The 27169-nt window shown below is 46.4% G+C and overlaps 1 long non-coding RNA gene across 2 annotated transcripts in view; it reads right to left on the bottom strand.

Annotated features, from left to right (window-relative positions):
• LOC102458596 (uncharacterized) overlaps positions 1-27169 on the bottom strand; it is a 110830-nt gene that overhangs the window by 37983 nt on the left and 45678 nt on the right. The window contains exon 4 of one of the 2 annotated variants that reach the window (XR_003088222.2): positions 23390-24682. The exons of the other annotated variant lie outside the window; for it this stretch is intronic. This is a non-coding gene — a long non-coding RNA (uncharacterized LOC102458596). Of the gene's footprint in view, positions 1-23389; positions 24683-27169 lie in introns of those variants that run through there. 2 annotated transcript variants of the gene reach the window in all.

Genomic DNA, 27169 nt, shown 5'->3' with positions numbered 1-27169 from the left:
CCTGGCAGATTGGGGAGGTACGTCCTCCTGTAGCAGTTCTTGCTCAGCCCTTCATACAGTTTCTGAACCTTGATGTGGCCCTCAGGCCACTGAGTGAAATATCTAAATATTTAAAGTTAGTTTACTAAGGCATAGTGAGTAGACTGGAGTGCTAAGAGGCTGACTGAGAGATGGGAATGATGATATCATAGTAACTGAGATACTAGTTTTGATGGAACTATAATAAATATACCTAACCCTTGCCCCCCTTCCCGTCCAGTGCCTGGCACTATCCTTACCCAGGAAGGAAAGCAGCTAGGATTTGGTGTTGGGCCTAAGTCCCAACCCAGTGAGGGCATGTCTGCACTAGGACATTATTTCAACATCACTACATTGGAAATAACTCCCGATTTAACAAAATCAAAATAGCGTGTCCCCTTCATGGGGGAGCATTGCAGTTAGTCAGAAGTATTTTGAAATAGAGTGTCCACACTGACTGGGGCCTGCCTTGGTCTCAGAGCCCCTGGGAGCACGCTGGGCTGCTTGGTCAGGCAACCTGCCATGCGTGTTTTCAGGCAACCTGCCATGCGGCTCCTCTCTACGGCCGTGTCTCTCACGGCCTCCCCCCTCATGGGACACAAAACAGATGCCACATGCTCTGGTTGCCCTTGCAGATGCCACAGCACTCCCACCACGGAGCCGGAGCCAGGCTCACAGGCCTCATGCTTTGCCTCGTGGCTCAGTACTTCCAAACTGCCTGAATGCTGATTCAGCAGGACGAGGACCTGCTCGAACAGCTGGCCCTGGTCACCCAGGTCTTGGCGCTCCTGCTGCCACACACGCCCCTGCACACTGTGGAAGGCCGCTTCTGGCAGAGGGAGACCAGTTCGGACTGGTGGGACTGCATCATCCTGCAGCGATGGGAAGACCAACAGTGGCTCCAGAACTTCCGCATGTGGAAGACCACCTTCCTGGAGCTCTGTGAGTGGCTCACCCCTGCCCTTAGGTGAACAGGGGCTGCAAACAGGGAGTTTTGAGAGGGAGTTCTCCAGGTGAAGGAGGAGCTAATACAGGACCCTTGAGGGAAGTGGCTGTCTGTAGTGTGTGTTTGTGTTTGGAGGTTTCTTGCTGTGTGCTGAGCTTGTGTTTGTTTGTCTGTTTTTTTCTCCCCCCCCCCCTTGCCCCAAGGAGAGTGTGCTGTGGCTGGCAGTTGGAAGCTGTGAGCTTCTAATCAAGGTTTGAAATCTAGAAGCCTCTGCTCATTGGTTGAGCCTTAATCAGGGGTGAGGCTATCAGGAAAATCAGGGCTTTATAAAGCAGCGAGTCAGCAACCAGGGAGCTTTGTGAACAGGGACTGCAAACAGGGAGTTTTGAGAGGGAGTTGGAAGGGGAGTGGGAAGGGAGCGAGGTACACTTACCATTCTTTAAAATCTTTACACTAAAGTATAATCAAAACCTCCTGAACTCAGGTGGGCCTTCAGGGGTTGATTGCGTCAGAGCAGCGAACAGGGCAGCAGTCAACAGGCAAGTTTGCCTGGGAAACATCAGAGAGGAGCTCAGGAGGCATTTGAAAACATCTGAGGAATCTCTCAGAGGGAAGGGTATGGATAGTGATAGGTCTGCTGTTGTTACCTGCACAGCATGTGCCATGTTTATCTTCCTCCCGGAAGATAAAAGGGATTTCATCTGCACTAAGTGCAAACTGGTTGCCATTTTGGAAGAAAAAATAAGAGGACTTGAGGCCCGAGTATCAACCCTACGATCCATCAGAGAGAATGAAGACTTTCTTGATAGAGGTCAGCATTTAATCCTGCAGGCACAGCAGGCTACAGAGCCAGTGAGGGCAGTACAGGACAAGGAAGAGAAGTGGCAGCAAGTAACCTCTAGAAGAAGAAGGCTAACTCAGGTATCCCCTATTCCTGTAGAGGTAAGTAACTGCTTTCAGGCTCTTTCCACAGGTACTGAGGTGAAGAATACTTTGGCAGGGACCTCTCAGGGAAGAAATCAGAAGGGAACACCATCTACTGGAAGGCATGGGAGTTGGTAGTAGTTCTAGGGATAGGGATTCTATGACCACCAACCCCACAAGAAGAAGATGGTTGATGGTGGTTGGGGACTCCCTCCTAAGAGGGACAGAGTCATCCATATGCCGTCCAGACCTGGAATCTCAAGGAGTGTTCTGCTTACCAGAAGCTCAAATTCAGGATGTGACCGAGACTTTTCAAAACCTGATCAAACTTTCGGATCGGTACTTCTTCCTGCTTCTCCATGTAGGAACTAATAATAAGGCCAAGAATGACCTTGAGTGGGTCACTGCAGATTATGTAATGCTGGGAAGATGGATCAAGGAATTTGAAATGTAACTGGTGTTCTCGTCTCTCCCTGTTGAAGGAAAAGGTCCAGGTATGGAACGTCAAATTGAGGAAGTAAATGCATGGTTGGGAAGGAGGTGTTGGAGAGAGGGCTTTAGTTTCTTCGACCATGGGACTCTGTTCCAGGCACAAGTACTTTTAGGAAGAGATGGGATCCACCTAATCAAGAGAAGAAAGAGCATCTTCGCGGGCAGGCTTGCAAATCTAGTGAGGAGGGCTTTAAACTAGGTTCATTGGGGGATGGTGAAGAAAGTCCTAAGGTAAGTCAGATACTGGGAAGAAACACAAGGAGGAACGAGCAACAAAGGAGAACCCCTGATTTGGATGGAGAAGGCCGAGTGATCAACCGGTTATCTAAGGTGTTTGTACACCAATGCGAGAAGCCTGGGAAACAAACAGGAAGAATCAGAAGCCCTGGCCCAGTCAAAGAACTATGATTTGACTGGAATAACGGAGACTTGGTGGGATGACTGGCATGACTGGAGCGCTGTCATGGAAGGGTATAAACTGTTCAGGAAGAACAGGAGGGGGCTAAAAGGAGGAGGAGTTGCACTGTATGTAAGAGAGCCGTATGATTGCTCGGAGCTCCAGTATATAGAGGGAGAAAAGCCTGTTGAGAGTCTATGGGTTAAATTTAGAGGTGGAAGCAACAGGTATGATGTTGTGGTTGATGTCTGCTATAGACCACCAGATCAGGTGCATGAGGTAGACAAGGCTTTCTTCAGACAACTGAGAAAAGCTTCCAGGTGACAGACCCTGGTTCTCGTGGGGGACTTTAATCACCCTGACATCTGTTGGGAGACCAATACAGCACTACACAGACAATCCTGGAAGTTTTTGGAGAATGTTGGGGATAACGTCCTGGTACAAGTGCTGAAGGAACTGACCAGGGGCCGTGCGCAGCTTGACCTGCTGTTCACAAACAGGGAGGAACTAGTAGGGGAAGTAGACATGGGTGATAACCTGGGAAGCAGGGATCATGAGATGGCAGATTTCAGGATCCTGACCAAAGGAAGAAAGGCGAGTAGCAGAATACACACCCTGGACTACAGAAAAGCAGACTTTGATTCCCTCAGAGACCTGATGGGGAGAATCCCCTGGGATGCTAACATGAAGGGGAAAGGAGCCCAGGAGAGCTGGCAGTATTAAAGGGCCAAGGTAGTGCTGGTGGGGGAGGGGCGGGCACCCCAGGCACTTTTAAATCACTGTGGCAGCTGTCTCCACTCATCCATGTCAGCAGCCCTGCCTGTGCAAATAGCATGTAACAACCTTACTATTAACTGCATGAACTGACAAAAGGGGAGGAAATCCAGGGGGAAAGAGGTCTGGATAGACTAACCCTTTGGGTGTCCGTTTGTCAAAACGTTTCTAAAAACTGAAGCCCGGCTTTTGTCAAACACGTAGTCAGTCCCTGAGGTGGAAGGCGACCCTTTCTTTGGCAGAATGCCATTGTTCTGTTCTACTTTCCCACCTCTGTCAATTTCTTCACGCTGTGATCAGAGCTGCTCCTGAACCACAAATGCAGTGCTGACGAGAGGCTCAGATTTGCACGTAAATATGCAAATATGCAGTTCCTTGCCAATGTTTGCTTGCCAACGCCCCAAATCCTTTTAACTCCTGTCAACACAGTTCCACAGCTATTTAGTGGGAGACCATTGCCACACTGGTGCCCAGGCCAGGGCTTTCCCTTTACCACAATGCCGGCATGTATCCAAAGGAAGAGATTTAATCTCATGTCTTTGTAGCATCCAGTACATTCTAAATATTTAGTTTCATTCAATGTAAGCAACCCTACAGAAGCATGTTTTGCATTGATTAATACAAGTGACTATTGTGGAGCCTTTAAAGTACAGGCCAGTTCTTCACCCCAAGTTTAATATTTTCAGGACTCTGTCCCTTTTTCTCCAAAGATGTACGTGGATGATACTAGCCTGGGAAGTTCATGGAGCCTCTCAACTATTCCTCTCATTTTGGAGTGTGAGGGTACGTCTAGACTACAGGGTTTTGTCGACAGAAGTTTTGTCGACAAATACTGTCGACAAAGCTTCTGTCGACAAAGAGCGTCTAGACTACATTCAGTTCTGTCGACAAAGCAAGCTGCTTTGTCGACAAAAGCCTGTAGTCTAGACGTACCCCCTAGATGCAATAACACCTTCTGTCGACAGAACTCTGTCGACAAAAGGCGTTATGCCTCGTAAAATGAGGTTTACCAGCGTCGACAAAACTGCTGAGTTCTGTCAACGTTATGTCGACAGAACTTAGCGGTAGTGTAGACGCAGGTATAGTTTTGTTGACAAAACTCTGTAGTCTAGACACACCCTGAGAGTCCCATGGCATTTAGACTAAGAGTGGGTAAAGTAGCCATTTCAGCCGTATATGTATGTTACCATATCACTGTGGCTAGAAGCTCATACCAGTATTTCAGGACCTGACATAACTAGACCCGCATCATCAATTTTCAGGGAGGCACAATAACTTACTCAAGGGTACGCTGGGTGATAGGCCAGGGCCAAGATTAGATGGCAGGAGCTCCTCATTACCAGCCTTGTTTTCAGGCCTCCAGACCAGGGGTGCGGGAGCTTTTTAGGATTGGGTGCCGTTGACCCACAGAAAAATCAGTTGGGGTCTGCACACAAGTGAAAAGCAAAACCAAACCCCCTCACTGATGTGGCCCCCAATTAAGGAGGAGAAAGTCACTCCCCACATTCCCCTTGCACATTCCCCCTGGGGGGGCCAGGCTAGTAGATTTTGTGTGTTCCAGCCCTGTGCGGGGGCGGGGGGGGAAGGGTAGAAGGGGGGCTGGAGCGCCAGTGTGGGCTCCCTAATGCTAGAGGGGGAACTGAGCCTCAGGGGCCAGATTCAGGCATTCAGTCAAGTAGACACAGACAGACCCATACAAGGATGAATTCTTAGCATGGTGCCCCAGAATTACGCAAAACAAAACAGGTAAGCAGAGACTACAGGGATGGGTTTTGCAATGCAATGAAAGTGTTAAGTGCCTTAAAGACAAGGGAAAACCTAATGTCCCGGGGCATGTCTAGAATAGCATCTGTGCTAAAAGGAATAGGGCGCTACTAGGTACATCTAGAACATGGACCAAGGGCCCTTCCAGCTGGTGGAGATATCACTGAACCACAACTGGGGGTTCACGTACGATGGGACTGATCCTGTTTTTTCACCCTTCAGGCTGCTTCACCAGAGCCTCCCAGCAACTCCCCATGCACAGGATCCCCTTTCCTTTGGGAAGGATTTCCGAGAACAGCAGATGTGGCAGGGGCTGGAAGCTCACGCACAGCTCTAGACTTTGGTTCCATACACATGAATAGTTATGTCCCCTTTCCACTAGATTTAGGGTGTGTCTACACTACACAGATTTTAATGACAAGGCTGTGTCGACATTGCCCTGTCGCTAAGAGTCAGCTCAGTGTGTGTGGGTGAACGCTCTTTGTTGGCACGTTTGCTGACAATAATTCCCCCTATGAGTGACTTCTGCATTGTCAGCGAGAGAATGCTCCTGCCAACAAAGCAGCGTTCACATTTGCACTTGCCACGGCGAAACTTTGTCATTCCCGGGGCTGGGTGTAAAACACCCACGAATGACAAAAGTTTTGTCGACCAAGTGCAAGTGTAGGCGCTACCAGGGGCGGATATAGGGCAGGGCAAGTGGGGCGGCCGACCTGGGCCCCGCGCATGCGCCGTGGCAAAAGGGGGGCCCCGCGGAATTATGCTGCCCGGGGCCCCGCAAAATGGTCATCTGCCCCTGGGCGCTACACTGAACAAAACTGGCTTAATTCTCTGGATTGAGGTGGATCAAAGATGTCCAGTGCTGAGGGTCATGATGGGGTGGGGGAAGGCGGGTGAAGGTGGCAAAGGGGCAGATTCCTGGGGCCCACCAATTTAAAAGGGGCTACGGCTCATGGCAGCCACTGCTCCACTGTCACTACAGCCAGCAGTGCAACTGGAGCCCTGGAGAGCACAGGTTGGGCAGAGCTCAAGGGCTAGCTGTGGGTGACTAGACCCTTTTACCAGAGGCCTTGCCCCTTGTGGGGACCCAGAGCCACCCCCAACCTTGTCCAGGGGCCCAGGAATTCTGTCAGCAGTCCTGCCAATGCCATTCTTTTAAAGTGATAACTGTCTTTAAGCTGAAACTTTACATAAAAAATGAACAAACAAAACAAAAAACCTGTCACAGGCACATGCCTGTAACCTCTAGGAAGCTGTCTTGAGTCAGTAGGATGCACTAGCCCTTGTCAGAAAGACTGTCTGAAGAAGAAGGAAAAAAAAAGCAAAACAGTTCATCTTGCTTTACCATGTGTGTAAGCACCCTGCTTACCTTCATGTAAAAAGCCCAAGGAGCAGGTGTGGCCTAGAATTTATTTCCAGTTGGAAAATAGCTGAAAGTATTTAAGTAATGTAGTAAATAACTGAAAATAACACTGGAAAAGACATATCGTGTCCACATATACGGAATGTACTCGCCTCTTACCATTCAGATACCCGACACTGGCAATGCCTCTGGGATGCAGTGTCAGATAAACTAAAGCCACGCTGAACAATAGATATGGAGCAGAAAAACCTGCAAAGAGGCAAGCCAGGTTTACATTGGGCATTTTCCATGTGGCATTTCGAAAAATTACACTGACCTACACCTAAAAACCAGGAAACTGTAGAAGCAATAACTGTGCTTAGCAAGGAAGGTGTACAGCAAACAGGCTCGAGAGACTGAGATTGATAAGTTCAAATAAAGTGCAGTTCTGATCTCAAAACTGATTGTCACTTTTACAATGTGTGGGTTTATTTCAGTGCGTCTATCATTTATTTAATTAATAAGCTTCATAAACTCCCTTTAACTGCCAACCCTGCCAGTTCCCTCTCACTGCGTATCTTCACTGCACAGTTAACCTGGGCTTCTACCCAGATGTTAGGCCCAAATCCTCTATCATTTTCACAGATAACACTTTAATCTGGATTAATACATGCTCCAGGGTTACATCCAGGTGAGGGTGGTTCAAACTGAGGCTTTGTCTACACGTCTAAAACTAAAGCACATCTGCCGTAGCACTTTACAATGAAAGTGTGGCCATGGCAGAAGCACTGGGCAAGAGCTCTCCTAGCGCTCTCTATTAACAACCTCCATGAGGGGAGCAGCTAACAGCGGTGGGAGCCCATTAACACTGGTGATTTACAGCCCTATAACTTGCTGTGCTCGGGCAGAGGGGTGTTTTTCATGTCCCCGAGCAGAAAGTTGCAGTGCAATAAAGTGGCAATATAGACTTAGCTTGACTTATTTTGCAGTGTAGACATAGCTGAAGCAGACATCGTGGAGCTTGGCAGTCCTGCAGTCCCATCCCATAATTCCCTGGGCCTGTATTTTCCAGCCTTTCTACTTACTCAATTCCTGCCTACTTCCTATTCATCTGAAACCACCTGATGGTTTTCACACATCTGCTCAGCATTTAAGCAAGTGATTATGTTTGGCCTTGCCATAATGCACCACATAGAAGAGGAGGCTCTTTTCTTTCCATGTATAAAAGTATCATGTTCTTTCATTGCCTTAGCTCAGTGGTCTCCAACCTGTACCTCGGGATCTACTGGCAGATCTTGGAGCCTCTGACAGGTGATCCTGACTGGTTTGGCCAGGAAGCTCTCAAGTGCTGGCACTTCAGTTGCCCCTCCGTCCATTATCAAGTTACTCCTGCCCTCAACCTTGGAGCTGTCCCCTTGAAAGTCTCCTGCTTGCTGTGCAGGGTGTGGGAGGGAGGGAGAGGGGGGGGGGAGTCTGATGTCAGCAGGGGCGGATATAGGGCAGGGCGAGCGGGGCAGCCGCCCCGGGCCCTGCACTTCAAGAAGCACCGCGCATGCGCCGTGGCAAAGGGGGGCCCCACGAAATTGTGCTGCCCTTGGCCCCACAAAATGGTCATCTGCCTGTGGATGTCAGGGTGCCGCTCCTCCCCCCACTCCTGTACCCCATCTCCACAGAGAGAAGGGGATGGAGGGAGAGTGGCAATGCAAATCTCTGTCACTCTCACACACACACTGTCCTTCCCTCTCATCTCCTCACCCACCATGTACATGGGGGGTTGTTACTACTTTTAGTGGGTTCGTTTTAGTTTTTGACTGGTCTGTGCATTTCATAACTTTCATTTCTCTCTGATGCTTAAATTTAATTCTTTGAGTACTAAAATGCCTAACTGGTCTGTCTGGAGTAATTATCCATGTGGTTGGTTGTGCTCCTGGAGGTGGCTGGTATGTCCCTGCAGCAGTCAAGGCAGGGGTTCCCCACATGCTGTTCTTGTCAGTAGACACCCCTCCTGCAGCTCCCATTGATCAATAATGGAGAACCATGGCCAGTGGAGGTTGTGGGATTGGTGCCCGTGGATGAGAAGCACATAGAGCCATTGCAGTACATGCCAGCTGCTTCGGGGGGGGGGGGGGGGGGGAGAAAAAAGGGGGCTGCCTTGGCTCTACTGCTCCATCCCTGGGGCAGTTATCCAGGTGCTTCCAGGGTGGGTGGGTGGGACTTGAACCCACCACTCTGTACTCCCCAGGGAGTTGCCTATCACCTAGTCCACTCCTGAACTTACCCTGCTGTTAGAGGGTCCCTTAGCCTGTGTCTGCCTCCTCCCAGGGTGAGTGGAGGGGGTGGATTGAAGGTAGGGCGGTGGAGTGGGCTCTTCAGTGAACTTGGGGATGGGCATCAGCCTCTGGAGCACAGGGTGATGGGCTTGATCCTGCCCCTCCACCCACTCAGGCAATGGCTGGGCTGCCTGAGAGATGGACCTGGATCCTGTAGTAGGAAGGCAGGATAAGGGACCTGCTGAAAGTAGACTGGGCTCTGGAGTGGCTTAGGGGCTAAGGCATTTGCCTGGGGAACACACGCTGAGTAGGTTCAAGTTCAGTTTTTCTCCACCCCCCAAGCAGCCCAAGCCCACCCTGGGAGCAACCAGACAGTCAACACAGCACATAGAACCCACCAAGGGTAGAGACGTGAGCTCAGTTTGGCTTGGGAGGGGCCTGGGGGCTAGGGCATTCACCTGGAGAGTACCAGGTGGTGGGTGGTTCAAGCCTTGGCTGCCCTGGGAGCAGCTAGACAGCCCACACAGGCTGCCCTAGGGATGGACCAGCCCCCTGCCTTAGGAGGGGTGGACCCTGGAGTGGTCTAGCGCAGTGCCTTTTAACCAGTAGTACAAGTATTCAAGAGAAGTTTGGGGGGGTAAATCAACAACTGAAATTTGGAGAAAACTGAACTTTTAAGTTTTACAGCATTTTATTATTTTTGTACTTTTTACACCCAAATATTTCATCAACTGTCCAGCTACAATTAAGTTGTTTAAATAAATGTGTTGCAATGGTAAAAAAAAAAAAAAAAAAACCAACCCTCTGTGTGTGTGAAAACTGTAGGTACTGCTACTTACAATTTTTTATTTTTTTTGAAAAAGGGGTACTTTATAAAAAAAAAGGTTGAGAAACACCAGCCTAGAGGGTAGGGCATTTGCCACATGCCCACGACTAGAGCCTGCACCCCAACCCCAGCTTGGTGAAAATGTACTTGGGGTAGGAAAATGTCTACCACTTGAATGACTCTTTCACAGGTTCCATGTTCTAATAGCTCTCGTGGACTTTTTCACGTTTAAATTAACTAGATCTTCTCTGGAGGAAGCAGAGACACAGAACAGGGATATGAAGAGTCAGACGGTGGTGACCCAGAGTGCCACCTAATCTGTGTCTGGGTAAGGACGGCTCCCAGTATGAACAGAGTGGATTTGCAGCATAGGTTTTCACAGGCAGGCTTGAACTCTGCAGCGAATACATGCTGGGAAGCTAAAGACAAGCTAATTTGTTCCTGGCTGACACATCACACCCAGTAGCATGGGAGTGCACAATTGTAACTCCGTTAACCGTTCTGTTGATAAGCAGTGTCCATCTCATCATCCCTCCACTGTGTCTGCAGTAGCGTTAACAGTAGTAGAAACTTATTTTTGTCTGGAGAGCAATTGGGTGTGAATGAGTACAGATGAAGTCAATTTCTAGGTATAATTCTATCTATAACAGAGAGTTAGTAATCATTTTTATGTGGGCATGACTGAAACCATACAAATAAAATAGAGAAATAGGGGCAACAGCTGAACCAACAGATGTCTCCTGTAGTTGTTAACTATCACAGACAGGGTAAGCTCAGACTCATAAAGCTCATAAAAAAATCACCTTGATGTTTAAAATGGCTAGAGAGCCTCCATAGCACCAGTTTCTTTACTATCTCATTCTTCCTGGAAATCAGTGATTGATCAGCGTAATTATTATACACTCCACTATAGCACCATTCTTTCAGGACCACATTCTCTTGGCTTTACAAATAATGAGTAAACCTGAAAAAGCTAAGTTGAGATAAGCAGTGATGAGTTTGTATTTTTATATGACATTTATGGCTATTCCCACGCTGCATCTAGCTCCCTCTTTGCTCTGCAAATGAACTTTCACCTAGCAGCAAGCCCTGCAACCCTCCCAACCTTCCTCTTTTAAAGGGCCCAGGTTCCCCGGTACTTGGCAAATTTAAATAAACTAGTGAGCCTTGTAGAATCCTTGTAGCAGAAATTCCTTAGTACTGGTATATGTAAGAACCAAACATCATGATGTGATTTAGAAGAGTTTGCATGGAAAAAGGATCAAAGGTCTAGCAGCTGTCTAACCTCACATTCTTAGCAAATTCGTGTTTCTTGGTAATGTCATATTTTAAAAGATAGCCAGTAGCCTCGTATAGCATTCTGTGGCTATGACTCAGACCAGGGAGAGTTCCTATATGGTAGCAGCTCTCCTAAATTATACTTCTCTCAATATGCAAACCGGTCTGCAGAGAGCTATTTTTAAAGCAGCTCTATAAGTCGAAAGCTACATTTTTGGAAAGAAGTTCATTGTTACTGCTAAATTAGATTAAGCGGGTAATTTCATATTTAATAAAGTACTTTTTACTGGTGTTTCCATCTGAATTTGTCTGGTTGGAGAATGAGACTAGACTAGAAAAAAGAGACATTGACCAGCCAATTTCTGGTTCTCTTGCACTACTTCTGTATTGCAATAGCTAATTTGCAAATACAGGCAGTCCCCGGGTTACGTACGAGATAGGGACTGTAGGTTTGCTCTTAAGTTGAATCTGTATGTAAGTCGGAACTGGCATCCAGATTCAGCCACTGAATCTGGACACCAGTTCTGACTTACATACAGATTCAACTAAAGAACCCCAGGCGTCCCCAAGTCAGCTGCTGCTGAAACTGATCAGCAGCTGATTCCAGGAAGCCTGGGCCAGAGCAACTCTGCCTCGGGCTTCCTGGAATCAGCCGCTGGTCAGTTTCAGCAGTGGCTAACTTGGGGACGCCTGGGGTAGAGCAGCTTGGGTGCTGCTGGGTTGGTCCAGTAGCACGGCTGCTCCTCGGCGCTACTGGACCAACCCAGCAGCACCCCAGCTGCTCTGCCCCAGGCGTCCTGATTCAGCCACTGCTGAAACTGATCAGCAGCGGCTGAATAAGGACTCCTGGGGCTGAGCAGCTGGGGTGCTGCCGGGTTGGTCCAGTAGCGCCAAGGAGCGGTGCTGTGGGACCAACCGGCAGCGCCCCACCTGCTCTACCACAGGCCCCGGGCTTTGCTCCACATCTCTCTGGTCTGCTGGCGGGGGGCACTAGCTGCGTCCCCCCCAGCAGACCAGGGAGACGGGGAGCAAAGTGGCAGAGGACCCGGGCCGGACCGCGGCGCTTCCAGATCAGCGCCGCGGTCCGGCCCGGGTCCTCCGCGGCTTTGCTCAGCGTCTCCCTGGTCTGCAGACCAGGGAGACGCTGAGCAAAGTGGTGCAAGACCCGGGGCCGGACCCGTGGCCGCTTCCAGTTGATCTGGAGCAGCCGCGGGTCCGGCCCCGGGTCCTGCGCCGCTTTGCTCCCGTCTCCCTGGTCTGCTGGCTCCCACAGCAGACCAAGGAGACGGGGAGCAGCTTTTCTCGCTCAGGAGGAGGCGGGCGGCAGGACCAGGCGTCCCGCCGCTCGAGTCCTCCGGGGCGAGAATATCCCCGTTTGTAACTGCAGATCCGACATAAGTCGGATCCGCGTAACTCGGGGACTACCTGTACTGTAAAAAATGTTTGTATCCAGAAACTGTTTTAATTTACTTGATTTCCATCTCTTCCTTTGCAAAATCTCAACACTGAACATAAACTACTTAACAAAACATACTCACTTAGAAAACTTTCTGCCCGTCTATAGACAAGGGGAGGATAGGCTTGCCAAGCTAAGGGCAACAGAATCACTCCCAAATAGGAACACATGTGAAGTCTCCATTTCTGGACTGACAACAGGCTGATCGAGGAAGGGATTTTCTCTATCCCCACTGATGGAGCAAGAAGTTTGGGGTCTAAACTGATTGTGATATGAGATTAGCTGCTACAGACACTAGAGACAAAGGCAAATACTTGAATGGTAAGAAACATGGTTCTCATGTTTACAGTTGCTGACATCATCCACACTTTCTGGCTTTATCTTCCTAACAGTTTTTAGGTCATTTAATCTTTTTAAACCTTGGCACCAAAAGTGGAAGTGTCCTGATAAAATTTGCGGATGACACAAAGTTGGGAGGATCAGAATATCATACAGGAAGATCTGGATGACCTTGTAAATTGGAGTGATAGCAATAGGATGAAATTCAATAGTGAAAAGTGTAGGGTTATGCATTTAGGGATTAATAACAAGAATTTTAGTTATAAGCTGGTGACACATCAGTTGGAAGTAACGGAGGAGAAGGACCTCGGAGTCCTGGTTGATTATAGGATGACTATGAGCCGCCATTGTGACATGGCCGTGAAAAAGGCTAATACGGTCTTGGGATGTATTAGGTGAGGTATTTCCAGTAGGGATAAGGTGTTAGTGCCATTATACAAGGCATTGGTGAGACCCCATTTGGAATACTGTGTACAGTTCTGGTCTCCCATGTTTAAGAAGGATGAATCCAAACTGGAACAGGTACAAAGAAGGGCCACTAGGATGATCCGAGGAATGGAAAACCTGTCTTATGAATGGAGACTCAAGGAGTTTGGCTTGTTTACCTTAACCAAAAGAAGGCTGAGGGGGGACATGATTGCACTCTTTAAATATATTAGAGGGATAAATACCAGGGAGGGAGAGGAATTATTTAAGCTTAATACCAATGTGGACACAAGAACAAATGGATATAAGCTGGCTAGTAGGAAGTTTAGACTTGAGATTAGACGAAGGTTTCTAACCATTAGAGGAGTAAAGTTCTGGAACGGCCTTCCAAGGGAAGTAGCGGGGGCAAAAGATCTAGCTGTCTTCAAGATTAAACTAGATGAGTTTATGAAGGGGATGGTTTGATGAGATAACATGATCTTGGTAACTAATTGACCATTCATTATCAGTGGTAAATAGGTCAATGGAGGGATGATAGGAGTTACTATAGAGAACTTTCTGGGTGTCTGGCTGGTGAGTCTTACCCACATGCTCAGGGTTTAGCTGATCGCCATATTTGGGGTCGGGAAGGAATTTTCCTCCAGAGTAGATTGGCAGAGGCCCTGGAGGTTTTTCGCCTTCCTCCGTAGCATGGGGTACAGGTCACAGCTGGAGGATTCTCTGCATCTTGGGGTCTTCAAATTATTTGAAGGCTTCAATATCTGAGATATAGGTGAGAGGATTATTCTAGGAGAGGGTGGGTGAGATTCTGTGGCCTGCATTGTGTAGGGGGTCAGACTAGATGATCATAATGGTCCCTTCTGACCTTAAAGTCTATGAGGTCTTGGGGAATAGGCCAATCCTCATCTACAGACAACCACTAACCCGAAACACATTATTTCCATCAACCATGCAACACACCTCAAACATACTCACCCAGGTACCCACCCCTGCAATAAACCCCGGTGCCGACTCTGTCCACACATCTACACAAGCAACATCACTACAGGACCTAATCACATAAGCCACTACATCAGAGGCTTATACAACTGCACATCCTCTAATGTGATCTATGCCATCAAATGCCAGCAATGCCCCTCTGCCATGTATATTGGCCAAACTGGACAGTCTCTGCGACAAAGGATTAATGGACATAAATCAGATACTCGAAACGGTAACACAGAGAAACCTGTTAGGGAACATTTTAACTTGCCTAGATACTCACTAATGGATTTAAAGGTGGCTATTCTCTTGCAAAACAATTTCAGGAATCAACTAGAGAGAATCTGTGGAACTGGCCTTCATATGCAAATCTGATATTATCTCGCACAGCATGAACAAAGACATGAATTGGATGGGCCATTATATTCAACACTCAAATGACATCAAAAGCTAAGTATCAGGCACATACAGCCAACTCTGTAACACAGACACTATAATTGACAGGGGTTTTGTTCCTCCTCCCCCTTTTCCACCCCTTTTCCCTTCTTTTTTCCTCCCCTTTCTCCCTCTTTTTCTGTTTTATATTTCAAACTCTGGGCCCTTTGCTCCAGAAGAAGTGGATTGTGCCCACAAAAGCTCGTGATACTATTTTTATATATTTGTCAGTCTCTAAGATGCATTGTTGTTTTTTATGTTTTTCTAGTTGATGCAGTAATCTTCCTTTATTTGAGCAATTAGTTATGAGGAAGTACAAAGTATGTTATGGTATTATAAAAAAATTTGTCACTGTGTTAACAAGAACAGACTACGATAATTGTATAGCCATAAGTTATCAGAATGTGTGAGAAGGGGAATATTTCTTCTGAAGTACTTTCTTTCAAATTACCTCAGAATTGACAGTTTAAGTGGTCTCTTTACAATATATCCATGTGTGCATGCATCCTGACATGCAACTGCTTCAAAAGGTCTCTCCCCACTAGTAAATATGGGTGAACAGCATTCCATGTGAAATGTAAATCTCTGAAGGCCAAATATCAGCATAGAAGCATTGCATTTGCCACCATCAAACTATACCTGGCTGGACTACCTATGTCTGTATTGTGTAGATGTCCCATTCAGCCACCCTTGTTTCAAGAGTCCATACTCTGAGGGCCACAAGCTGACTGCCCCAAATGCACATATTTCATAGAATCATAGAATAATAGGACTGGAAGGGACCTCGAGAGGTCATCGAGTCCAGTCCCCTGCCCCCATGGCAGGACCAAGCTCCGTCTACACCATCCCTGACAGATGTCTATCTAACCTGTTCTTAAATATCTCCAGAGAGGGAGATTCCACCACCTCCCTTGGCAATTTATTCCAATATTTGACCACCCTGACAGTTAGGAATTTTTTCCTGATGTCCAATCTAAACCTCCCCTGCTGCACTTTAAGCCCATTACTCCTTGTCCTGTCCTCAGTAACCAAGAGGAACAAATTTTCTCCTTCCTCCTTGTGACACCCTTTTAGATATTTGACACCTACCTAGTGGGCAGATAATCTTATATGTGCCATTCAGCACAATAAGCTGGATAGTTGCTGTAGGTTCTGGAACATCTCTGGAAAGTGGTTTACATTCTGATTCAGTGGCTCTCAGCAGCAATTCTTCCAGCACCCCAGCATTATTTATATTCTTTGTGTGTGGGTTGTGTTTAAAGGGTGTTTTTTCAGTGGGCTGTTAATGGCCAGAGTTTAGGGGGTATATCTTGCTCACACTCCATCTATTCCTGTTTTGCTGCTCCCATTTGCTAGTTCCTCTGGTAATTTCTGAGATTGCTTTTTAAACCCTTGTTCTTCCTGAGTTAGCCCCAACCCCTCATCAAGAGATCCAAAGGAACTTGGGATCAAAGGATAGCAGGTTAAAGCCTCAATAAGGAGCTTACAGCCTTGCAGAGCAGGCCATGAAGCTCAGTGTATATAGCCTCCCCCCCACAATAGAATCACAGAATACTAGAACGGGAAGGGACCTTGAGAGGTCATCGAGTCCAGTCCCCTGCCCTCTTGGCAGGACCAACCACCATCTGTCTAACCTGCTCTTAAATATCTCCAGTGACAAAGATTCCACAATCGCCCAGGCAGTTTATTCTAGTGTTTAACCTGGAAGTTAGGAAGTTTTCCCTAATATCCAACCTAAACTTCCTTTGCTGCAGTTTAAGCCCATTGCTCCTTGTCCTATCATGACAGGCCAAGGAGAACCATTTCTCCCCTCCTCCTTATGACACCCTTTTAGATACCTGAAAAGTGCTATCACGTCCTCCCTCAGTTTTCTCTTTTCCAAACTAAACAAGCCCAATTCCTTCAGCCTTCCCTCATAGCTCATGTTCTCTAGACCTTCAGTCATTTTTGTTGCTCTTCTCTGGACCTTCTCCAGTTTCTCCACATCTTTCTTGAAATGTGGTGCCCAGAACTGGACATGATACACCAGCTGAGGCCTGACTATAAACTTCAATCAAGCAGGTATACAGCCAGCAATTACACAACAACAAAAACTCACCCTAAGGGTCACATACTCACCCCTCCTTCTCTTAGAGAACTCCTTTGCAAAACTCCCATTTGCTTATGAACTGACTTTTCTCCTTGAGTTAGCTCCACTCCCTTCTTGATAAATTCTGAACGGATTAGGGATTGACTCCCATAGACCTCTGATTTGGGATTTTTGAATATTTGTAAAATGACAGCATGAGCTTAGCTTCATAGTAGGAAAGTAATTCTCATGCACCATACATTGGCCAACCCAGGGTTGAACTCTGCAACCCCAACAGGTGCAGATACTTATTGGTTAATATTTGATGGGCATATCATTTCTTACCATCAATGAAAGAGAATTGTGAACAGGTGCATTTCCCATGGGGATGTTCAAGTCCACACCTGCTTGAGTCAATTTACCTCTTTCTAGGGTTTGGCTCCATGAATAGTAGGATATGGTAGTACTCAAGTTTTCTCAATTAGAATTTATTGGCCTTTGCCAGAGATCCTCACTAGTGAGATACTTTCACCCATCTTATGGCCAAGTGAAGTCAAGGGTCTGCATTGTCAGTGCTAGCCTTCCTCCCTCTCTCCACTAACACCACCACTGTGACTGCTTCAGTGATAGCAGCAATAGTGTAGGCGGGGTTGGGGAACATTTTCAAAAGTACCTAGGAATCTAAATCACTTAAGGACTTTAGAAGATTTCAAACAAGGTACCTATGGCCACAAGCATTTTAAATCAATGTCACCTAGACTTGCTTTGAGCAGGACTAGATGACGGTGGTTCCACTAATATGCATTCTCACATCACTACAATATTCAGTTAGACTATCAGCAGATGGAAGGACTAGTGAAAACTACTAGTGGGAAGTTTAAGGGATGGGGAAGAAAGAAGAGGCTAGTGCAGACAGCCAGATTCTGCAAAATACACTTAAGCCTTTCCCAAGAAGAGTAAGGACATGCTAACACGGTGTAGTACTTCAGCCTATTACCAGAAGGAAGAAACATGAGGTGGTGCTCTTACACCATTTGAATTAATTCAGCTGCTGTTTCACAGCATAGCTTCAGTGTCACCTTTCATTTTAGCAGTGCAAGATAAAAATTACAGTTTGAGGAACAAGTATAGGTTTGTACCAAGAGTAGCACAGCAGGACTATAATGCCTCTAGGTACTATTTTAAGACAAGTAATTACAATTGGTAACTGATACTGGGAGTAGAAGAGCATTTTTCTGAGGTCCAGGAACGGATGAGTGAGGACTTAGATCTGGTAAAGATACTGTACAGATTTTGCTCACCTTTGTCCAGCATAAATTTGTAAGTTAGTGACTAGACCCATAGAAATACATGAGATCAAACAGTCTTTACTATTGCAAAACTAAACTTTAAAAAACTGGAATAATTTGCATTTTGTAGTGGTTTTTCCATGTTCCCTGTTCAACATGCTGAATATGATCTCCACATTTTCCTTTTAAAACCAGCAGTAATTGTTCTGGCTCAAATTATTACTCTGGTTGAGCTTGTTCTGATGATCAATGCTTGCACTAGAGATATTCCAACGCTTTTTTCTAGGGTGGGGAGGAGGCAGGTTGAGTTCTACGAGAAGTAGCCTGAATTGGTTTCTTTAGCTTGCAATAATTTAGCTCTCTTGGTTGTGCATTGGAATCCATCTCAGTGGCTAATTTTCCTCTTACGTTATAATGTTACCCAAAAGATTACATGGGTCATCCTAGCCATACCTCCTACTTATACATCTTCTGCTCTCTTCTCCCCATTAGTCCTTTATACCATCCCCCTTTCCCACCACACAGGAAAGTTCAGGTGGGCTTCAGTATCGGTTCCTAAATTTCTGTTACTAGATCATATAGCTCTCACTGGTGTAGCCTATAACATATCCCACTATCAGTGTAGTCACAAAGGGTACGTCTAAACTACATGGCTCCGTCGACGGAGCCATGTAGATTTGTTGTTTTGGCAAAGGTAAATGAAGCTGTGATTTAAATGATCCCGGCTTCATTTACATTTACATGGCTGCCACGCTGAGCCGACAAACAGCTGATCAGCTGTTTGTCGGCTCAGCGCGCTAGTCTGGACGCTCCCCTGCCGACATCAAAGCCCTTTGTCGGCAGCCCCGGTAAACCTCATCCCACGAGGAATAACGGGGCTGCCGACAAAGGGCTTTGATGTCGGCAGGGGAGCGTCCAGACTAGCGCGCTGAGCTGACAAACAGCTGATCAGCTGTTTGTCGGCTCAGCGCGGCAGCCATGTAAATGTAAATGAAGCCGCGATCATTTAAATTGCGGCTTCATTTGCCTTTGCCTATAATCCTAATCTACATGGCTCCGTCGTCGGAGCCATGTAGTCTAGACACAGCCTTAGAGTCAAATCCTGAGGTACTTCATTTTTACTCATGTTGACAGTTAGGACATGTTTACTCCCACTGAAACCTGTGTTTTGTCTCAAAGAGTGTGGAGCAAGCAACTCAGGATTTGGTTCTATTTTTTTATTTTTTTACTTCTGACCCATCCAACTTCACCTCAGCAGTATTTCTCCAGTCTCCGTTTAGAATCTCTTTTACATGCACAGTGTAAGTCAGTAGCTTTTAGATGAAATAATAGTGAAACAAGTCTTTGGGGTTAAATATTAAGCCAATTATCTCCCTTTGCCTAGATTTCTAGTTCCCCTCTGCTGCATCCAAGCATTGCTCAAGGAAAAGAAAGTTTACCCTGGGAAAATGTATACCAAGCCTGTATACAAATGTAGGAAATGTGACAGTGTGGGAAGCTATTTTTCCTAGGGATTAGTTTAAAGAAACTGTTTACTAAAGAAGATTACATTGCAAAATGATTATGGTCACAGCAAAACATACTCGCATTTGAGTGTATAACAGAAGAACTTATGTTTACACTAATGTACAGGATTCACCATAACACTAGGAATATTTACATCCACAGGGCTTACTTACAGGCTTCTTGGGTGTCCAGCTCTAATACAAATTCACCCCTCTGTGGGTCTGTATCAGAGGTTCTGTGATTTGCTCTGCTATATAAATCATGGCCATCATGGCTAACTCAGCTCCTATTGTTTGAGGCGTGGAGGTGATTGAACAACATTTGCAATGTCCTCAGCCACCTACCTTAGCCACTGTCCAAGCCTCCCATCCTATTTAGCTGCCTACCCAGAATAAACACCGGCTTCCTTAATGCAGCGTCCAAAATTCACATGCTGAGAGCCCGGCTATGTACAATCTGATGAGTCTGAAACACCAGAAAGTTAAAGGGCTCACTTCAGGGCGACTGGCTGAAGTATGGAGGTGCATAGTGCACCTCTTTATTACAGGGGTAGTTACTGCTGTCATCCTCATTCTCCTAAGAGTTTTTCCCTGGTGAGAGCAGCCCTAAATTATATTTTGGATCTAAGAGTTCTGCTAGAGAGGGTAGCCAAATGGTTTAAAAAAATACCGAACACACGTGCTATAAATTTGTTGAGCAAAAAACCCCACCCAACACCATGCTTAACGCCCAATGGGAACTTTATTAACAACAATCTCAACAGTCTACATCATATATTTTACATTAGATTGTGCGGCTTGTATCAATTTTCCAGTAAGAACAGGCAGAAATTCCACCCCAGTCAGTTTTGGCTGAGGCAAGAGCCCATGGAGAGAGCCTAAATACACAGCCAGAAGGCACCTGCAGGGTTTCTCTCCCAGACTACGGCTGCACCACGTGTTTGAAGAATGCTCAGGAGCACAGACAGGGCTCCTTCTCGCCAGGGCGTCACTCCCACGTCAGACGCAGTGAGACACAACTGACCAGCAGAGGGCTCCCAGCACTGAAATGCGATTGCTGCACCACCTCCCCAGCCACTCCTCCACCCCCGCCAGACCTCCGTCCGGTGCCCAGATGGAAAAGCAGAAAATACCAGACATTGCACATGTTGGTATTTTCTGGGCTTTTTTTTTTACCAGACAGAAGATGCAATTTCCGGACTGTCCGGGCAAAAAATGGACACCTCGCAACCCTACTGCTAGAATAGACTAATCTGGTAACGTGCTGATTCCATATACCTTCTAGCATAGTAGTCACATCCATTCTCTAGCCAATAGTATCCACTTCTACACAGGTTCCCAGTCTGTGGTTGCTTTCCACCACTGCAGGCTCACATAGCACAAATTGTTGGGCTTTCTGACCTGGGAACCTTCTCCAAAATGGTAACACATACCAGGACAACAGAGCTTCTGACCCTCCTGCTCGTAGCTATGGACTAGGACTGGTTGCTTACAGGCTCAGTGCTGTTGCCTGATCTAAGATTACTTATACATTTCCAGTTACCGCCTTGACAGGTCTTTTGCCCCAGGCTCAAGCCCAGTAGTTAATTGTTTTATGGTTGGGAACCCTGATGTACACAGCTGCAACATCCATACTATAAGAGCTCTTGTGTATTTACAAATATCGTTTATTAATACATTTAGCTCAGGGTATGTCTACACTACAACGTTAATTCGAACTAACTTAGTTCGAATTAGTTAATTCGAACGAAGCTAATTCGAACTAATGGATCCAGACTAAAAAACTAGTTCAAATTAGCGTTTTGCTAATTCGAACTAGCATGTCCACATTAAGTGGACCCTGAACCGGGGTTAAGGATGGCTGGAAGCAGTGCCGGCAGGGCATCAGAGGAGGACTTAGAGCGTGGAGCTGCTGTCTCAGGCTAGCCGAGGGCTGTGCTCAAAGGGCCCCGACCCCCACCTCGGACAGACAGTTCTCAGGGGTGTCCTGCTTGCAAAGCAGTCCTGGCTTGGATTTCCCGGAGTACCCACACTGGGCACATCACAGCACTCGGCCATCAGACCAGCTGCACTTGCCACAGGCTGCCATCTGGGGAGAGGGGACAATTGGGGGGCTGCAGGAGAGCTTCCACCCAAAAAGCCCGCAGAGCCAGCCCAGTCCTCCCCATCGGGGGCGCGTACCCCATTCCTCCCTCACCTCCTTCCACTTACCCTTCCCTAGCCCCTCTTCTTGATGTACAAAATAAAGGACAATTGTGTTCAAAAATGGAATCTGTCTTTATTGAACAAAACTGGGTGAGACTGGGAAAAGGAGGTGGGAGAGGGGAAGAGAGAGGGTGGGAGAGGGGAGGGCAACTAAAATGATCAGGGGTTGGGAACAGGTCCCATATGAAGAGAGGCTAAAGAGACTGGGACTTTTCAGCTTAGAAAAGAGGAGACGGAGGGGGGACAGGATAGAGGTCTCTAAAAGCAGGAGTTGGGTGGAGAGGGTGCATACAGAAAAGTTCTTCATTAGTTCCCATAAAGAAGGACTAGAGGACACCAAAGGAAAGGAATGGGTAGCAGACTTCAAACTAGTAACAGAAAGTTGTTCTTCACAAAGCAAAGAGTCAACCTGTGGAACTCCTTGCCGCAGGAGGCTGTGAAGGCTACAACTAGAACAGAGTTTAAAGGGAAGTGAGATCAAGTCATGGAGGTTAGGTCCATGGAGTGCTATTAGCCAGGGGGTAGGAGTGGTGTCCCTGCCCAAGGTTTGTGGAAGGCTGGAGAGGGATGGCATGAGACAAATGGCTTGGTCACTGTCTTCGGTCCATCCCCTCCAGGGTCCCTAGGGTTGGCCGCTGTCGGCAGACAGGCTACTGGGCTAGATGGACCTTTGGTCTGACCCAGGACGGCCACTGTAAGCTCAGGGCTCAGGGTCGGGGGTCTCAGTGGACCACCTTGATTTTCATGCACACCTGCTCCTGGGTGGCCAGGCTGGCAGCTCTCCTGCCCTAGCCGGCCACTTTCCTGTGCCTAGTGCGGAGGTCGTGGACGAGGTCCATGATGTCCGCACTAGCCCAGGCGGGTGCCCGCCTCTTGCGGTCCCGGGCAAGCTCCCGGGAGCCGCCAGCCTGGTCCCGGGAAGAGGGGGAGGGCTGGGGGGCATCGGGTGGGTGGCTTGATCCATGCCAGGTGCAGGGTCTGCTGGCTGGGTGCTGGCAGGCTTGCATCTGGCACGGGCACCGTAGCCAGCCCGTGCCCCTTTAAGGGGTCCGGGGCCGGGAGGGGGGCAGACGAGTTTCCCTGGTGTTGGCCAGAGTGGCCACCAGGGAAACCTGGGGAGGGCTAGCCTCCCACTTGTTCGAATTAAGGGGCTACACACCCCTTAATTCGAACTAGCTAGTTCGAACTAGGCTTAATCCTAGTAAAATGAGGTTTTCCTAGTTCGAACTAAGCGCTCCGCTAGTTCGAATTAAATTCGAACTAGCGGAGCGCTAGTGTAGCGCCTATGAAAGTTAGTTCGAACTAACGTCCGTTAGTTTGAACTAACTTTGTAGTGTAGACATACCCTCAGTCACCAACACCCCAGTTTTATAAGATAGATCCTTTAGAACACTGTTTCTCAAAGTGGTCTGTGAAACCACTTAGAGAAACCTATTAACTGGCTGTGCCAGTTTGTTTACTTATCGGCACCACGGCTACAGAGCCTCACAGCTCCTATTGGCTCCATTTTACCGTTTGCAGCCAAGGGGAGTTGCTGTAAGTGACTTGGACCAGGCTGCCACTTCCTGCGAGTCCCCTTGGCTGCAAACAGTGAAACGGTACCAAGAGGAGCCATGGGGCTCTGTGGCCACAGCGCTGGTAAGTAAACAAATCAGCGTGGTCAGTTAACAGGTTTCTCAAAGTGGTTTCACAGACCACTTTGGAAACACTGTTCTAGAACAACCTGTTCTAGAACAAGCCATCATCTTCCTCATCACCTTTGTCTTCCCCATCATCACCAGTGGCCATAATTCTGGCACCTCCCAAAGACTACATCATCTTCTCCAACCGCCCGTAGGCTGAGATACCACTTTTATTATATGTCACGCTGACGTTTTTATGTTCGATACATATTCAGATGGGGATGTTTCTTTTTCTCCTTATTTGTATTTCCTCATCTTACTAATGTGGACATTTCTTTTTCTTATCAGCCAGTATATCACTGATTTCAACTTACTGTCATATATGTCAATGCATTACCATGAATGAGCCTTTTGTGGTTGTCTATCACATTTGTTATTTCTGTCCTACCTGGTTATTTGGTCTGGTCTTAACCGGTTATTTTGGGTTTTTCTAAGTAATGATGTACCTGCTAAGTTTGAGGGTATACCTGGAAGCCCCTATGCCATTGAAGGTTGCTTTATCTAAGTGAAAAATCCTGAATATATGCTGTATATATATATATCTTGACTGTGCTATCTGGGTGAAAGGTCCCAGGCATGTGCATGCTAGCTTTGCCTTAGATCAACATACAGGCCTGTAAGTTCCTTGCAATATTGTCAAACTGCTAATATAAACCTACTTATTATAATAAACATAATCAAAACCATAAGGAAATAATAAATCGATATGTATAGGCAAGCAAGCAGGTTAGCTCTATAGGCTCACTGCTGGAGATGATAAAGGAGTTTCTGATTTATTATAGTCTTCTAGAAAGTCAGCTTTACCAATTCTAGTAATTTATTAAAATAGCCAGTAAATACCCACCCAGTATGGGCAATGTTAACCTTATTGATACAAGCCTTTAAAAAAAAGAGCTCTATGTGGTGCATATCTATTCTGTTACATTACCAGAAGATGAAATCGCTTCTGTTTTCGGTAAAAATACTGTTGGGCTTAGTTTTGATCACAGAAATCTAAAACAGTTTGCTTCTTTCATTTCTATTTACACATCACTAACCCTTCCCAGCTCGTCCTCAATGCCTTTTGATGAACTTCTCCTGATCCCTTTCCAGGCTCTGATGTAAGAGAAATAGAGGATTCAGACTCTTTGGTTTTGGCCAGTGCCAAGTTGTGTGCCCTTGGCAGCATGCTGATCAGTGCAGCAATTCCTGGCTCTCTGGGCTTGGGATCCAGTTACACTTGCTGGCGTCAAGCAGACTGTAAAGGCCAATGTGAAATCTAGAATCTAAAAATAAAACAGTGAAGAAGCATGAAACTAAAACAAGGAGAATATTAAAATCCAGGGGAAATTGCAGACAATTTTGGAAAAGACACGTAAACTAGCTCAAGGGAAAATGCTAACATTGAAATTAAGACAGTGGGTTTGCCTTTTTTAGCTCTATCACCCACTCAAAGAGTTCAGTGTGTGTGAGTCCAGGTATTTCTGCTAACAAAGAGTCCATGGAAGCCTTTTGAAAAGGCAAATCATTCTGACAGTCTAAGGCTATTTCCCTCATTCTTGCTTGCTTTAGAATTGTTAACCCTGTGTGTGCATCCTTCCAGCCACTTTGGAGTGCCTTCTCAGCTCTCTAGATGCCTCTCGGAGATCAGAAAACAGAATGATGGCCATAAATAGAAGCTGTTTCTGTTAGCTGTTGTGGAAAGGAAGTTTTCAGGCTTCCTTTGATAAGTCTTAGCAAGAATGGGTAGTGGGACTAATGTTTTTGACTTTCATGTTTTTAATAGGAGTCTGGTGGTTGTGAACTGACAGAGGACAATTTTATATGGAAATTATCAAAGTTAAACGTCAAAGATGAGGACTGGCTGTATAATGAGTTTGTTTTGGAAAGCTGAGGCCAGTTTGAGATCAGATGGAAAAGATAAGTGCTAGTCAGCAGCATATTTTGCCCCTTTCGTTAAGTTTGTGGTTGCACTGTCCTGAACTTTAGGAAAAAATAAATGGGACAAGCCACGTAACCTTTATGGTTTTCTGTCCCTATGTGAACATTAAACCAGAAACAGTGACTAGCTTTTATGAAGCATATGCCCGTTTTGGTGCCTTTTTCTCTTCCCACTAGCTTTATTCCATTTTTAAGGTTTTATTCATAAGCCCCATTTTTGAAAGGTTTATAATTGACCTGTAAAGAATTCACTATAGATTTAAACAAAGTTTCATTGCAGAAGCAATTAAAAACAGTTACATTTTCAACTAACCCATGGGGTGCTGTGTTGTCTTGAAGTATAATAATGAAACATCTAATAATGAGGTTTAAAAATAAGTGTGTGTTTACATAGGCATGTTTTGCTTATTCAGTACCATAACCGGAATTGATTGCAGTGATAAGGCATTCACAGTGGTAGCTCTTTTGGAAATTTGCCTACAGGTTAAAGCTCTCCAAATGGTCTGCCAGATATAGATCTATTACTGGGTTCATTTTCATCAAGCTGTGCAGAAATTCAGCTGTGTGACTCATGGGAGTTGTGAAGTTATAACCTTTCATGCTAGACTGAAAATGCAGTCCTGCATGCACAGTTAAGTGAACTCAGAAGACTTCTAGGCTTAACTCACAGTTCTTTATGAAAGGGTTGTCTTAGTGGTCTAAACACCAGAGATGAAATACCTAGATGCCCTACAAATACTAGGTTTGGATATTGTTATAATTGACTTTGATACAGTCTCACATGGCCTTCTCATTAATTAGGGAAATATAACTTAGATGGAGCTACTATAAGGTGGGTGATAAACTGGATGGATAAATGTTCCCCTGGTATGTCTACACAGCAGGGCTAAAGTTGAATTAAGCTTCACAACTTCAGTTAGGTCAGTTGTGTAGCAGAAGTCGAAATAACTTAACTCGGCTTTTCGTGCTGTCTACACTGCAGGAAGGCAAAGGAAGAACACTCTTCCTTTGATTTCCCTTATTCCTCGTGAAATAAGGTTTACCATGAGTCAGAGTAAGAAGTCCTCCAGATCAACATTATTTCAAAATAAAGGCTTGTATTGTAGACACATACTATGTTATTTTGGAATAATGTGAGTTATTCCGAAATAATGCTGCTGTGTAGACAGACTCCCAGAGAGTAGTTATCAGGGCCAGCCTGAGCCATTTGTGCGCCGTGGTCCCCGGGAGCGCGGCGCATGCATGACCCCGCCCCCACGCAGTCTGGCAGTCCCGTGCAACGCCCCCTAAAATGGGGTGCTCTGGGCAGTAGCCCGGTCAGCCCGTACCTTGGGCCGGCTCTAGTAGTTATCAATGGGTCACCATCATGCTGGCAGGGCAGAACAAGTGGGGTTCGGCAGGGATCAGTTTTGGGACCAGTTCTGTTCAATATAAAGTTTGCAGAAGATACCAAGTTGGGAGGGGCTATGAATGCTTTGGAGGACAGGATTATAATTAAAAATGATCTGGACAAACTAGAGAAATGCTATGTGATAAACAGGATGAAATTCAACAAAGACAAAGACAAAGTACTCCATTTAGGAAGGAAGAATCAGTTGCACAGATACAAAATGGGAAGTGATTGAACTGATTAGGCCTCAGCTGGAGTATTGCGTCCAGATTTCTGGGTGCCACATTTCAGTAAAGATATAGACAAATTGGAGAAGGTCCAGAGAAGAGCAACAAAAATGATTAAAGGTCTGACCTAGGTGGGAAGATTGAAAGAACTGGGGTTGTTTAGTATGGAAAAGAGAAGACTGAGAAGGGACACGATAACAACTTTTTAACCTAAA

The sequence above is a fragment of the Pelodiscus sinensis genome, chromosome 11 (genome assembly GCF_049634645.1).
Source record: "Pelodiscus sinensis isolate JC-2024 chromosome 11, ASM4963464v1, whole genome shotgun sequence".
In the NCBI taxonomy this organism is placed as follows: Eukaryota; Metazoa; Chordata; order Testudines; family Trionychidae; genus Pelodiscus; species Pelodiscus sinensis.
Note: the sequence above shows the minus strand (reverse complement) of the source record. Positions and strands in the feature narration are given on the sequence as shown.